At 36.7% G+C, this 15418-nt stretch overlaps 1 protein-coding gene and 1 pseudogene across 10 annotated transcripts in view; one reads left to right on the top strand and one right to left on the bottom strand.

Annotated features, from left to right (window-relative positions):
• TRPM3 (transient receptor potential cation channel subfamily M member 3) overlaps window positions 1-15418 on the top strand; it is a 512968-nt gene that overhangs the window by 59202 nt on the left and 438348 nt on the right. The window lies entirely within an intron of this gene.
• LOC119232909 (small ubiquitin-related modifier 2-like) lies at window positions 13471-13807 on the bottom strand (annotated as a pseudogene).

Raw genomic sequence — 15418 nt, 5'->3', positions numbered from 1 at the left:
TGTGTTTGTAGAGTGAGGGCATGTGATGTGAGCCATGGCCTTAATAAAGGGGTAAATAGATAAGTAATTTTATTACCTACAACTCAGTGTTGACTACTGAGCCACCATTAGACAATGAAATGCTCAAGGCATGGGCATGCATTAGAAACCATGCTGAGATCAGGTGAAATTTCGCATTCTCTTTCTCTTTGTTACAGGAGTCCAGCATGGTTTTAGGAGCTTTTTGTCTGCATTTTTTGTATTAGGCTGATTTAATCATAGATCCCTTCCTTTCCCTGCATCTCTAACTTCATGCCATCTGTGATATTTGGCAACTGCTAGTTGTATCCAAGTACTCCTTGGTCCCCAACATCTACTGGTTTGCATGAAGCTGGAAAGGCTTCATCTGCTGGCAATGTTATGCAAAACCATAAGGGATTATTTTTTCACCTATGATATTGGGATGGTGATATCCCTTCTATATGGCACTGCTGGGACCTTGGACCTCTCTTTACAGTTATTTTTTAGGCCCTAAAATGTAAGGAACATAAACTTGAGTCATGGTAAAGTCATTTTCCTATGGATTATATATCTGGTTCTAGGAGAAATTCATTGTTGCCAATAAGAATAAGGAAAATGTGTAGTTGAAAATTCAGAAAGTTTTCTGTGGTGATTTTAAGCTCACAAAAATTTAGAAGAACCCAGAAACTATAAGAGGTAGACATGCATGTAAATATATTTTGTGTGTATAGTATTAAGCTTAGATCAATCCTATAAATATGCATAAAATACCATAACTTATACTACATATGTATATGTGTATGTGTGCATAAAGTGTTGAACAGATGCATTTATCTAAAAGTATTACTTGTATCTCCACATGACAGGATTATAGACAATTTTGTTTTCTTATACAGTCACTGTTTTCAGTGAGTGTGAACAAGTAAACAAACATTATAAAGCAAGACCATGCTTTGAGTCTTCTTGACAATAAACCATGAAAGCCACCAGAATCAGGAAAGACTAGAAATATGGAGTGGACTAGTGTTGTAAGTGTTACCTGGGCTTTGGCCAAATAGGTCATGAGAATTGGTTTTTCCTACTTCCTTCTCTAAAGCACCAGGGACTTTGAGCCAAAATGCTATGAGCAGTCAGTGAAGCAACTGCAGTGCTGTGACCAAACAGATCACTCCAAACACTGTTCTAGAGACAAAGTCTGATGATGTTTAAATTCTAAATTTTTATTTTCTTTCAAATAGTGCCAGATAGTGTCTTCCCACTCATTCACAGAAATTACAGAAACATAAATTAAGTCAACTCCCAGTAGATCTATAAGTTAACATTTAATTTTGAAGGACTGTTTGTTTATAGATAGTGATTGCAGCACTCCAGGTAAATAAAATCTGCCAGTGCCATCTGAGGTTCTTGTACATTCTTTGCCATTTTACTTAAGGGGAAGTGGGGGTGCACAGGGATGGGGACTCCAACAATCAGTGGGGATCCTGCAAGTTTCTCAATTGCTGGGTGCCCTTCTCTCTTCCAACCTCTAGAAGAGCTCTGTAGCACCCAGAGGCAACGTGGGATGTGATCTTCCCCTTTTCTGAATTCTCCAAAGCTTTTCACCATCTTTAACTATTAATTGCTGGAACTGTTAAACTCTTTAACAGTTAAACTCTTGAACTTTGTTAAATTCTACATTGGACAAAGCCATGGTGGTTTCCAGGAAAGATAATTAGAGGTCCGTTTGTTTTGTATGACTCTGATCTGACAATGGAAGAGAAGAATGATAATTTTATGAGAATTTGCTGTGATGAAAATCTCAAATGTTCACTCCATATCTCTGATAGCTATTTAGATGAGCGATGGAAATATCTTCATTAGCATAAGCAAAAAGTTCTCAAATTCTCCTGGGTTATAAGAGTTAATTTCATTTTCCACTTCTTTTAGATGGTGGTTAACTGCCCATCAGAAGCAGTGCAAGAGCTTAAATAGAGGAATCTCCCTCCATGCACCACCTCTCAATTAAATGTTTTGTGTCTTTTTTGATTTTTTTTGTTTTGTTTTGTTTTCATGAAAGAAGATAAAGAGAGGAATCTGGAAAATATTTCTAGTATCTATGACCATGGAGTGAGTCGGACCCCTTCTGTAGTCATGCAATAAGCAAATCCTTTGTTAGTGAAAACAGGACCATTTTTGTTCAGATAGATTTCAACAGCCAAATGTAATCAGAAACTCAGTCCAAGAAGCAAAAATGGAAACAGTAACATATCCTTTGAGTCCCACTCAAGATAAAAGTGAAGGCATTTTCCAGGGCTTGAATTGCAGTCCATTTTAGTAGATAGCCATCTGCAGGAAACTATGTAGGGACATAGTTTCTCTTCTGAGCACAACATATTTGTTTGGAATGGAGAGTGATAAGAGGACTTAAGATCTTCCTGGAGCTGTATGTACTTCTATAACTAGGCAGCTTTTTTGACTGTCCTTTTCCTGGCCCTCCATGTAAGCCCCAACTATAGCCCATGAGATCAGTGTTACCCAGCAGAACTCCAAATATCGTCATTGCCCTCAACTTCTTTTCATTATAACATTGACCCAAGTGACATAATTGAGGACCTGTTGTATTTTGTTTGGCTTAATTTTGCAGTTTCCAAGGACATATTAATGATAAGTGAGGACTTATTGTACTACTGATTTGTGTGACTGTATTTTATGCTGAGGGTGAATTTTTTTCTTTAATGATATAAGTGATTAAACCAGAGGCAAAGTTTGATTTTTTAGAATGTCTTTATATCTAACATACCACAGAACCATTATTGTGTGACAAGCTTAATAGCCTCATAATTTATCTCAATATTTCCAACAATACTACAACTAGAAATCACCCTTTCTACATGTAATTTAGAGCAAAATGTTATACTCCCAGTAAATGTCAGCTGAGGTCTGAATCTGGGCTGTGCTCTTCTTTTTCTTCTACAGAGTAACCAGTTTTCTAAAACAATAAAGCATAGGACATGAAAGAAAAAGAGAAGCAGTCAACCTAATAAAATGAGGATATGTGTGACCAAAAGAAGAATCAATTTTTTAATCTTGTCAGCAATCATTTCTACAGGGAAGGCTTTTGTTGTTTTTGGTTTTTGGTTTTTGTTTTTGCATTCTTGCATCTTGAGCACCTACTGTAAGCACAGTGCTTGATAAATGGAGAAAATCATATATCTTTAAATGAATGAATGTCTCTATTGCTCTGTCCATAAATTTATCACAACATTTAATTAAGGGTTACATTATAATAACAACTAATGAGCAGAAAATCTCAATTTTGTCAGTTCAGATGAATGCTGCCTTCTTGGTCTTAAAGATTCAAAAACTTAGAGCAGAAAGAAAAGGAATAATATATTTTGTCTTTAGTCTTAAATCAGTATTACAGTCCTAAGAAATGTAACTGACATAATTTATGGATACCTTCCTAATCAGATCTCACATTTAAAATTGAGTGTTTTATAATTTAAAAAGTGCTAAGAGTTTTACGTTCTTCTGACTGAGCTGGGTGGAAACCTACTTTACTTCAATAAACATAATTTGGGTTAAAAAAAAACCTAGTTTCTGAAGATCTATCATATGAACACTTGAAAATGAAACTAATTCTTTTTTATCCAAATCATTACTGCAAAGAGAAAATAAAGTATTAAGGAAAAAACAGAAAAATGTTAGTGAACATTTGATAAGTGGAGAGGTCAATCACACTGGCTTTAGGGAAACAAATTTGTGAGTAGTCACATTTAGATTTCAGTAAGTGTAGATTCATGTTTATCATAAAGATAGCCAATATTTTATTTTCTGTGTTTTAAAACCTTGCTCATTTCTCTCCACTGTACATCTCCTGAGGTTGCTATTCCAGGGTAGTGAATTTGTGTGGATGACTCTCGAGGGCTAGGGGGTGCTCTAGTTTTATTATTTATTTATTTATTTATTTATTTACTTTTTATATATTTTTTACATCATTGTTCATTTTTATTTTTTTAAAGATTTATTTATGCATACAAGAACTGGGGTACAAGCCAGAGGTGTGGGGGGGGGTGAGAGGATTCACCAGAGACAGAGTGGGGAACAGAACAGGCAGAGTGACTGAAATACACTGCTGAGGGGAGCAGCGGGCGTGATAGGGAGTGCGGGTTGCAGCTAGCATCTTAACCCCTTGCGCCACCAGGGAGGCCCCATTGTTCATTTTTAAACTGTTTGCTTGCTTTTCCCTCCCTCAGGTGTGATCCCCATAGAATTTCCTAATTTTAAAGGTGTTCACAGCTCTGCCTTTCTCTCTGTATAGCTTATTTAGGCCAACATAACAGATTCTTACTTGCAAAACCATTCTCTTTATGCAGGCAATTTTTTTTCATACTAAAATAATTCATTTTATTTTAGCATTTATTCAGAATCTGTGTCAAATTCTGGACTAGCAACTTGCAAATAGGTAGGACATGATCTCTAAAAGATATCCTTCATCAGAATGAAAAGTACAAAACTGATAAGGCAGTATCTTATCTATAGGCAGATGTGATTGATAATCCAAAGGTACAGATGCACAGATATATAGATGTACAGAGATATACATAATGCATGCTTAGCCTTGCAAAACTAGGAGCCCAGGTTGCTATGCTGTTAAATTTGAGGCAGCTGCACAAAATTCTTTATCCCTCACCATTCACAGAGGCCAAAACGCTGCCTTTCAAATACTTGCACATAGTTGGAAACTAGTCTTTTCTAGGGTATATATCCTTGGTTTTCTTTAGCAATACACATAGCTAGTGAGCTGAAAAGGACACTGTTACAGTCTCAGACTCTCCAATCTGAGCCAATTTAAAGCAAAATAAATGTATTGGGTACTGTAAGTAGAGACCCCAAGAGTTTGGCTTCAAGTAGACAATGTTGCTAGTATTCTGTTTCTCTTGTTTCATCTATTCCTGAAGCTTCCTCTGGGTTGTTTCCACTCTGGTAGTTCAAGATGACTGTAATAACTCAAGGTTTATACCATTGTGTGTCAAAGTCTCTGACCAGGTCCTTTGGCAAATGCAAAGCAACCACTGTTGCAGGAGTGTGTGATACTCTGACATGGCTTGACCTACACTCTATTATCCAGCTGAATATCTAGACTTAAACTAGAGAGGAGTAGAGGTTCCTCAGAGACTTGAGTTTCACTGACCAAAAATGGGGTAAAAGGAATTCTGAGTAGCAGAACTATAGAGGTCCTAAAGAGAAATTTGATCTCCTTCCTTTTTTGTTTACCACCATTACTACAACTTTTTTTCCAAAAAGATTTATATATTTATGCATACAAGAGCTGGGGTACAGGCCAGAAGTATGGGGCGGGGTATGTGTGTGTAAGAGAGGATTCACCAGAGACAGAGTGGGGAATAGAAGAGGCAGACTAAAATACACTTTTTTGGGGGGGTTTGTTTTTTTTTAAGATTTTATTTATACAAGAACTGGGGTACAGGCCAGATGCAGGGGAGGGTGAGAGGATTCACCAGAGACAGAGCGGGGAACAGAACAGGCAGAATGACAAAACACACTGCTGAGGGGAGCAGCGGGCGAGACAGGAGAGGTCTGTTGAGCCGTGTGTGACCTTCACCGGCTGACCGGAATCAAACTCGCACTGCAGAGGCTTCGGACAGCTTCACAGTGCGACACTCAACAGCCTGTGCCACCAGGGAGGCCCTGAAATACACTGTTGAGGGGAGGTGCGGGTGAGACAGGAGAGGTCTGCTGTGCCATGTGGGTCACCTCACTGGCCAGGATTAAACTCAGGCTATTGTGGTGATAGCGCTGAGACATAACCCCTAGGCTGCCAGGGAAGCCCTGATGTGAACCTTCTTCTCCCCCCCTCAAGGCTTTTTAAAATTTTTTTTTATTTAAATATTTTATTTTATATAATTCTTACACCTTTTCCATCTTTGCACAATGCATGCATTTTCATTTTGGTTATATTCCCCATACAAAGCTTCTTGAGAGAAAAAAGGGTGAGGAGTACTCTTACATCCTTGTTAATATTTTGACATTATAGGTCACATAGTTCTCTCCCCCAAAATTACCTCCACCATAGTCCACTGTACTTTCCCTTCAACGCTCCATTCTTACCTGTTCTTCTCCCCCTTATCTATCCCTAAATAGACCATCTATACAAGTTACATGGAAATAGAAAAGGTGTGTAAAGAAAAATATGTATGTATTTATTTTTGCATGTCTTCCAAGCCCTTGTGCAATATGTTTAGAGTTCAACTCACTTTTGCAAAAAAAAATCATTTCATTTCATAGTTTTATAGAAACACATGTGCATATAATATATATAATACATGCACTATATATGCATACATATGTATATATAATGTGTAAATATGTAGTATGCTCACACACATATATACATGTAATGATTTACAAAGTTCTGCTTGATATTTAAGGTAACTCTGTATCCTGAAAAGCAACTAAGGTAATGCCATCATCATTTTTCAGAGAGAAAGAACTAAAGAAAGAGGAATACAATTTATCAAAAGGTGATTCCTTCCCATCAAGTCTCTATTATAGTTTTATTCCACTTTCTTTCTACCTCCCTTCCGTGGATGTTATCATCTAGTCTTGATGTACAAGTGAAAATAACAAGTTTTGAATAAGTGACTTGCAAAATCAAAAAAGCATGGTTTATCTTTCAAATAGAGAAAAATTGGGTAAAGTGTTATTATAAAACTTTCAAGCTGGAAACAACCTGATATATATTCAACATACTACTGATGTTGCCTTGGGCTAGTTAATGTGGAAAGCTCACTATGCCTTCGAAATTCTGTTGCCTGTACCTAGAAATGTCAGTTGTCTCCTTGGTTAGCATAGATAGTTTTGGATTTCTAAAATTAAGTTATAGTGGTTAGCTAAAGTCTAGAGCCACAAAGAAACAGTGTTGATATATTTGGAAACATTTTAGTAACAAAGAAGCTATAGTTTAATTTGTATCATAAACCACCATTACTTTATATTTATAAATTATGTTGACTTCTAAAGATATTTTATATCAATCTTTTAACATATGATAAAATATTTTAGGATGCATCATACCCATTCAGACATCTATATATTTCTGTTTTTATTTAGTATAATTCTGTTCCTCCCTTGCCATCTGGAGAAATCCTACTCAACCTTCAAAATCTGTTTGAGCAGTTTCCATCCTAAAATCTATTTTCTCTTTTCATTGAGGTACAGTCAACATAAAACAACATATTAGTTTTAGGTGTACAACATAATGATTCAATATTTGATTATGTTCCAAAATGATCACACATTCAGTGCAATTAACATTCATTACCCACCAAAGTTACAATTTTTTTTCTTGTGATGAGAACTTTTAAGATCTACTCTTTTAGGAACAATCAAATATGCATATATTATTATTAACTATAATCTGGTATAGCTACATGTTCTGTCCTGTATAATTTTAACTGATATTTTTTTTTTTTTCCCTCTACCAAGCTTATTACAAGTGTCTATGGTTGGCTATGGAGTCTCTCTAACCTGGTGTAATTGTAACTCGGTTGTTTTTTTTTTTTTTTAAGATTTTTTTATTTATGCATAAAAGAGCTGGGGTATAGGCCAGAGGTGTGGGGGTGAGGATTCACCAGAGACAGAGTGGGGAATAGAACAGGCAGGTTGACTGAAACACACTGCTGAGGGGAGCAGTGGACGAGTCAGGAGAGGCCTGCTGAGCCATGTGGTAGGTCTCTGGCCTGGGATCGAACTTGTGCTGCAGTGGCTGTGGATAACTTCATAGGTTGTGTCTTAACCTCTTGCGCCACCAGGGAGGCCCTGTAACTCATTCTTGACAACACCGAGGAACAGGTTTTTGTCTTTGTATTCCTGGCACCTAGTCCAATATCAAGCACAATGGAGAATCATAGTAAATACATGATTAAAGAATGAATGACAGTATGCAGGTTGAGGCAGATGGATTGCCAGTGATACACTTTCTTCCTGGCAACATTGAATCCAAAGAACGTCATGTTCATATTTTTTAGCTTTTCAAATATTTGAGCTTCCAATACTTAATTTGCTTTGTATTCATGCAGATTGTAATTTTTGAAATACGTTTACACAATGTACTTACCCTGAAGTCATTTATTAGTTATAAGTGTTTTCTTAGTCTTTATACCCAGCAGAATTGGTCTAAATGTGCAATACTCTACATTTAAAATCTACTTTGCTGATTAAAAGAAGGGAAAATGAACTTGCACTTGCTTATTTGCTCTCCCCCAAAGCTTATTAATCCATGTGCACTTACTTTACTAAAGAATGTACCCGGTCATGCAGTGAGATGCAAATGTATTGAGGGCTCACAATGTGTAATTCACTGTGGGGTTCTCTGGGAGCACAGGGACAAATAAAATGGACTCTTTCCTCCAGGAGTCCAAGGGGCTGTCACTATGCAGATATAACTGCAAATAATTTTTTTTATAAAGGGAAAACTGAGATACATGCTCTCTTAATGTTGGGAACAAAGAGAGTAGTATAACAAGGAAAGAAAAGAATTAATTTCTATAGGTGGGATGTAAAAGATCTTTTAGAGGAAATGGAATTTGAATTGAGTTTTAAAGTATATACAAGCATTATACAGTATAAGCAGTATACAAAGGGGACTTCTAAAAGGAGGACATATTTTAGTCATACGGTTGGAAGCAGCAAGGTTGAAAGTTATTTTCTGGGACAGATAGGATATAGGAGAGGACATAGGTTATGAGATAAAGCTGGAAAGTCAGAATTAGGTCAAAAGTTTTGGTGACAGGTAGTGAGAATTTAGTTTTAATTTTCTGGGTAGAGGAAAGATAATGAAATTTTTAAGGCAAGGAAAAGACAAGTGATGGACTTTAAAAGTTTTTGAAAGTATGAGATGCCAGATTCAATGGCCAATGAATTTATAAATAAGGGGAAATTTTGTAGTTTCATAAGGATATGACATATGCAACATAAATCTTTTTCTATAAGGGCTGGGACTAGGACAAAGTGAGTGAGAGTGTAAGGTGTAAATTTAAAGGAGGTACTTAGGCTTGAGACCATACGATTGTGTGATATGGTGACTTAGTCCTGGCCCCAGCTAGAAAATTAAGTTAGCATCACTGTAAAGGATATTCATGATATTTTTTCCTATGAGGAAAAAATATTCATGATATTTTTTCCTATTTTTTCCTATGATCTCTTTTCCTATGAGAATTCTCAAAGTGGTTGACTTGATTCTTTCTTTTGGGTCACCATTTTCAATTTCTACAAGGGAAGGAGAGGGCTAATTTGCATTAAGAAGTTGGATTGAAATGAGATATCACAGTGAACAGGCCAATTAGAAAAAGAAAACCTCACTCTCTCTAAGCCTGAAATTCCCATTTATCCTGACAGCATGTGCATAATGGCTTCTAGATCTTTTCCACTTTGACCTCTTTCAGTTAGTTTTAGTCTAAGGTAGAAAAAAGGAGCTATCTAACTCATTGGTGATGAGCACCTATTCTGAGCAACAAATTTGTGTTGGGGGCCCACGAGGATAATGCAGACTTATTGCTCATTTTTAAAGTTGCTGAGAAGAAATTGGCAGAAAAAGATAGGCTCAGGCATTTACAGCAAAATGGATGGAGCTGGAATAAGTCAGAAGGAAAAAGAAAAATATCAAATGGTTTCACTTATAGAAAGAATATAGGGAAACCAAGCAGGACTCAGGAAAAAAAAAAAGATAAAACTAGCAGGCAAACTAGAGAAGTGAGCTATACCGCAGGGAAGGGAAAGGAAAGAGGTTAAGGAAGGGGATGGGGTGATGATTCATGGGTGATTTGTGGTGGGAATTTTATGGGGATTGCACCTGAGGGGAGAAATCAAACATTATACAAAAATGAACAATGATCTAAAAATAAATAAGTGAATGAATAAATAAATAGAAAATTAAGAAAAAATAAATTTGCTGAGAAGAGATAAAAGTAGAATGAAAATCTTTTAAAAACCAAGAAGTAGATGAGACACATTTGTTCATTCTGCTCCAAGATTCCTTCATTTTATTACTAATTTATTATTGATCGCCTGTGTAAAGCCATGTAAAATCAGATTATTAGAGCAGTTTTATTTTATAAATATACTGTATGGTTCATTACTAAAATTAGTGTACACTATATGTAATTCTCCAAACAAGAATATCTATTCAACTATAGTCAACCAGCCTCTTTCTCACCCATGAGAAACAGTGGAGATACTCAGAAAGCATAACCTTGGCATTATTGTAAGTCCTCAAATACTGACTCACTTTTTCCCCTTCTTTCAGAAATCTCCTTCCTATATAAAATTGCTCTTTACCCCCAAGATTTTTACATCAAAGAGTTTGCTACTAAAATAATTCTTTTAAAGCATTGTTTGAACTTCCTAGGCTAGGCAATTGATTGGTTTTATTTTATTTTTTTAAAGGTACTTGCTTATTTATTTATTTATACAAAAACCGGGATACAGGCCAGATGTGCTGGAGGGTGAGGGGATTCACCAGAGACAGAGTGGGGAGCAGAACAGATGGCTCTACTGAAATACACTGCTGAGAGGAGCAGCTGGTGAGACAGGAGAGGTCTGCTGTGCCATGTGGGTTGCTCCCTGGCCAGCTGGGATTGAGCACACGCTGCAGAGGCTGTGGACAGCTTCACAGCACTGCGCTCAACCACCTGTGCCACCAGGGAGGCCCAACTGATTGGTTTTAATATTTTCTCCTACACATTAAAAATAAAGGTTAGTATATAATGTGTCAGTTGGTATATAAATGTATTATATATAACTTATATATAATATCTAAGTATAATATACACTATTATAAATAGTATTGGTATACTGGTATATATGTATATATCCTATGTACCTTCACTGTCTAGGTTTACTAATTACAAAAAGCCACAGATAATATATAAAGTAAGAGTTATTGAAAACACGGACTACATTTACTCCTTTCACTTTTACTTTCCCATCCATCAAAAATAGTTCAATGTGAAGTGAAAGAATTATGATGTTTACAATTTTAGAATATGTGGTTACTAAGATTGATGTATTCAGTAAGATGCAGAGAGAGACAACATGGAAGATGGGAAAGATCATACGCATGGAATCAGCCTGGCTTGGGTTTCAATCTTCTGTCTACCAGTTCTATGGCCTTGAGAATGTTGCTTGCCTTTCCGCATATTTCAGATAGTAAATTGTCCCCCTGTGATGCTATAAACTTTAAATGAGGTAGTGCATGTAAATCATCTAGCATAGTTCCTGGCCTATAGCAGGCACTCAATAATGGTAACTATTATTATCAGACTGATATTGATTACATTTTATGAAATTTTTTTCCACCTCATCCAATCATTCAACCACTTCAATTCTGGCATGTTCCAAAGGATTCACTTAGAATTTAGACCCATTCCTTCTGTAAGTGTGCAGTGGATTCTGTGAGATGCATTACCTGTCGCATTGTATCATCTAAATGAAGGCTGTTCCTTGGAACACACACAGATATTTGAAAGATATCCCTAGACAGGAGAAGCTTAAACCTCCATATGGAATCTCCACATAAAGACTCTTTCAACTTGTCTTCTAAGTTCTTTCCTGTTCTAGGAAAGAACTTTTCCATTCCTTCCTGCTCTTTAAAATCTCTTACAATAGAAGTAAAATTCAGTACTGTAATATTGCGGGTTTTTTTTTTTTTTAATATTGTGTTTTTATTTATCTTGTCTTGCTTGCACCACCACAGAAATATACTGGTAAATACTAAAATATTCCTGGTAAATACTATTTATTCCTGGTGAATAAAATGTACTATCAGTGGTTATATAATTAACATTTTGACTTCTTTTTCCTGACATAAATCATTTAAACTTCAATAAAAACCTGTTCCCTCTTCATTTCACAGGGAATTAGGCCATATAAGAACGCATAATCCACTAACCATAGAATCACAGACCTTTAGAATTGGAAGGCATTTTACAAAGTGCCTAGTTACACTGTGTTCTTTATACACAGGACCAAAGGGGAGTTTTTTTTTTTCTTTCTTTTTCTTTTTTTTAATTTTATATATTTTCTACATCATTTTTTATTTTAGATGACTGGATCAAGAAGATGTGTGTATATATACATATGTGTGTATATATATATACACACACATATATATATACATATATGCACACATATATACACACATATACACATATATACACACAAAGGAGTTTTGTATATGTGTATATACATATACACATATACAAACACACACCTATATATATACACACACACATACACAAGGGAGTTTTGAGAAAGAACTTCTGAGCAGTCCCTCAGGAGCTTCTCTGACTTATATCTTAACACCTATCAGATTTTCTTTATTTACCTAGAATGAAAACAGAACACAGCCCTAACTTACCTTATGGAAGTCATCTCTTCAGTCCTTGTCTTAGTAGAGATTAATGAGAAAACATAGCAGAACAATACATTATAGAGCCCTGTTAATAAGATAGCATTACATCAATGTTTGGGGAATTGGTATCTTTCTAAAGGGTTCCTAACTTTTATTTTCAACAGCATTTATTTTACAATCTGTGTATGTAGTCTTAGGTGTGAGTGCACATAATTAAACCCAAAGCAACCAAATGATCATCAGTCAACAAGGGAATTGACCTTAGCACAATTGATTTATTTCCATGATTGGAACTAGTGTTAGCTGAGTGTATACGACTATTAACTGAATACACAGTTCATTAAATAGGTGTTTTTGGAACCTTGCCTGTTATACATAAACATTTATAGCCAGGTAGATGTACTTTTCCTGCATTATTCCCAGTATGATTTTTTTTTTCAGTTTTAAACAAAAAGTTTTTACAGACAACAAGATGAGTGACTGGAAGGGAAAACTATAATTCATTTCTCTCATCGTAATTTATCCCTACTTAAGGACATATTGCTACCCTACATATAACAGTTACATGCAAAAAAGTTTCAAGATTATCTTTAGTTTTGCAATGATAAATGAAAAACATTAAAATTCTCCAATCTAAAAGGTTAGATTGCAAGAATTGTGATACTGCTCTTTTTGTTGTTGTTGTTAAACATTAAGTGTAAGGTAACTTCCTATAATATAAAAATAAGAGCTGAATGAGCATGTCCATAATGGAGAAAGTGCATTTTCAGTTCCCCCTTTTCCATTTCCATTTGCTGTCAATCAAAACATACCATTGGCTGTTTAATTTTTTTTTAAAAATGCAATAATATGCTTGTGCACATACACCAGTTACTTTATGTGCAATAAAGGAATGGGAGAGGGGGGGAGATGAATCAATCTAGAAAACTACACTGTAGTACAATAGTTAGGATGTGTTGGAACCAAATTGAAGTTTTCTATTTGAAATGTCCTCTGGGTCTGGAGAAACATAATTCTGAAGTAAAACAGCAGGTTTCCTTTTTAGTAGACCCCACCTGTTGCTACTGGAACACTCCAACTGTATCTTCATCCTCAATTTCCAGCTGTGCAGGGGTGTCTGTTTCATTATTAGCTGCCCATCAGATTGGACTCTGATCTGCCTCATTGATAACCCCTGTCACTTGGAATAGGTTTTCAATACTTGACTAAGTGGTGTATACTTCTTAATCTTAAACCACACCACAGAATCATGTGACCTGCCATCTTCAAGGGAATATAATGAGTGTTGTTCTCAGTGTTGACTACAGCCCTGAGCTTCTCATTGGCCAAGGCGAGTGCTGGACTCTTATTAGCTCTCACTTTTACAAAAAAAGTACCAGGTCTGCACAGAACAAGCATGCAAGCAGCACCAGAACACTAGAAGAAGGAGGTAGCAGCAGTGGACATAGGGGTTATTTTTAAACAGCAATTGTTGTTGTTATATATGAGCAAAGACATAAGGTTCTCTAGAAAATTAAAAGTTGGGTGGGTAGGCAGAGGTAACTTTTATCTTATTTTCAATCATCCTGAATTATAACTCCCATAAGTCAATGTGGCAGGGTAGCTGAGGAAAGTGTCAGAATGTAAGAGAGAGTTTTATATTCTTCCGTTGGCCCTGCTTGTTGCCAAATTAAGACTCCAAGATTGGGGGCCTCCCTGGTGGCGCAGCGGTTGAGCGCTGGGTTGCGAAGCTGCCCGCGGCCTCTGCGGCGCCGGTTCAATCCCCGGCTGCTCCCCGGCCACCGGAGGAGGGTCCCACATGGCGCGCAGACGTCTCCTGCTGCCCGCTGCTCCCCTCAGCAGTGTACTTCGGTCCTTCTGCCTGCTCTGCTCCCTGCTCTGGCTCTGGTGAATTCTCTCACCCTCCCGCGCTTCTGACTGTACCCAGTGCCTGTATAAACAAAGCAAACAAACAAATAAATAAATAAATAAAACATACCTCTATAAAAAAAAATTAAAAAAAAAAAAAAAAGACTCCAAGATTGGAAAAGTCAATGGTAATCATTTCAGAAATAGCTTTCAAAGTATGTAGTTAATCGAAGTCTCTTATTTCTTGGAACTCCTGTGTATAGGTGTTTTCAAATAACAGTGACATAAAACATTGTCATCTAGATACTCCATTGAGAATCCTTCATGACAGCTCTTCCATTAAGCTCACACTTGCTTTTTTAATAACGACATATAAATTTTCAGCAAAGGACTCTTGTCTTGGCACTTTACCATCTCTTCCTGATTACCTTGAGTCCCTCAAAAGCTTCTTTTTTTAAATCCTCCTATTCAGCATCAATTAAGCACTTTTATATGCTGGGCACTGTTCTATGCATTTAATCTCTTCAACAGTTACTAGGGAACTACAATTATTCTATTTTTAAAGATGAGAACACCAAAACACAGAGGTCGGTCAGGTAGTCCAAAGTCACCTGGTGAGTGGGACATGAGCCAGGAGTGGAATCCATGCACAATCTCCCTTGAGGTCCCACATTCCTAATCACTTCCAGCCATTGCCGCCCCCCACCCCCCACCCATTCACTGTTTATCACCGTTATGTGTGACTGCACCACATCTTCCCAGGTAATTTATTAACACATTTTAGGCAATGTACCTCTTTACCCCTTTGATACAGAGTAAATTTTGGTTTGATAAAGATCAGTTTTACTTCATACCCAGAAAGCTGAGGCTGGAGGAGCTGTCCTGGACCTGCAAGATCAGAGCTACAAGAGGTAACCCTGCCTCCCACAATCCTGGCATTTCCATTCTCCCCCTTTGCTTTCTCCTGCTCTTAGGTTTTATCATTTGCAGGTGCATGATTGGTTCCAGAATGTGAATACAGAAGGGATTTAGGATTAGCCCTACCTGTAGGAGGGACTTCATAGACTTCCATGCCTACTGTGTAAATACAAGTCCAGCTACATAATTTGCTAGGCTTAGTGTGAAATAAAAATGTGAATTCCTTTATTCATTAAGCAGGGA

This window comes from Talpa occidentalis, unplaced genomic scaffold (genome assembly GCF_014898055.3).
Source record: "Talpa occidentalis isolate TD23 unplaced genomic scaffold, MPIMG_talOcc4v2.1 talOcc4.7, whole genome shotgun sequence".
Taxonomy (NCBI): Eukaryota; Metazoa; Chordata; class Mammalia; order Eulipotyphla; family Talpidae; genus Talpa; species Talpa occidentalis.
Note: the sequence above shows the minus strand (reverse complement) of the source record. Positions and strands in the feature narration are given on the sequence as shown.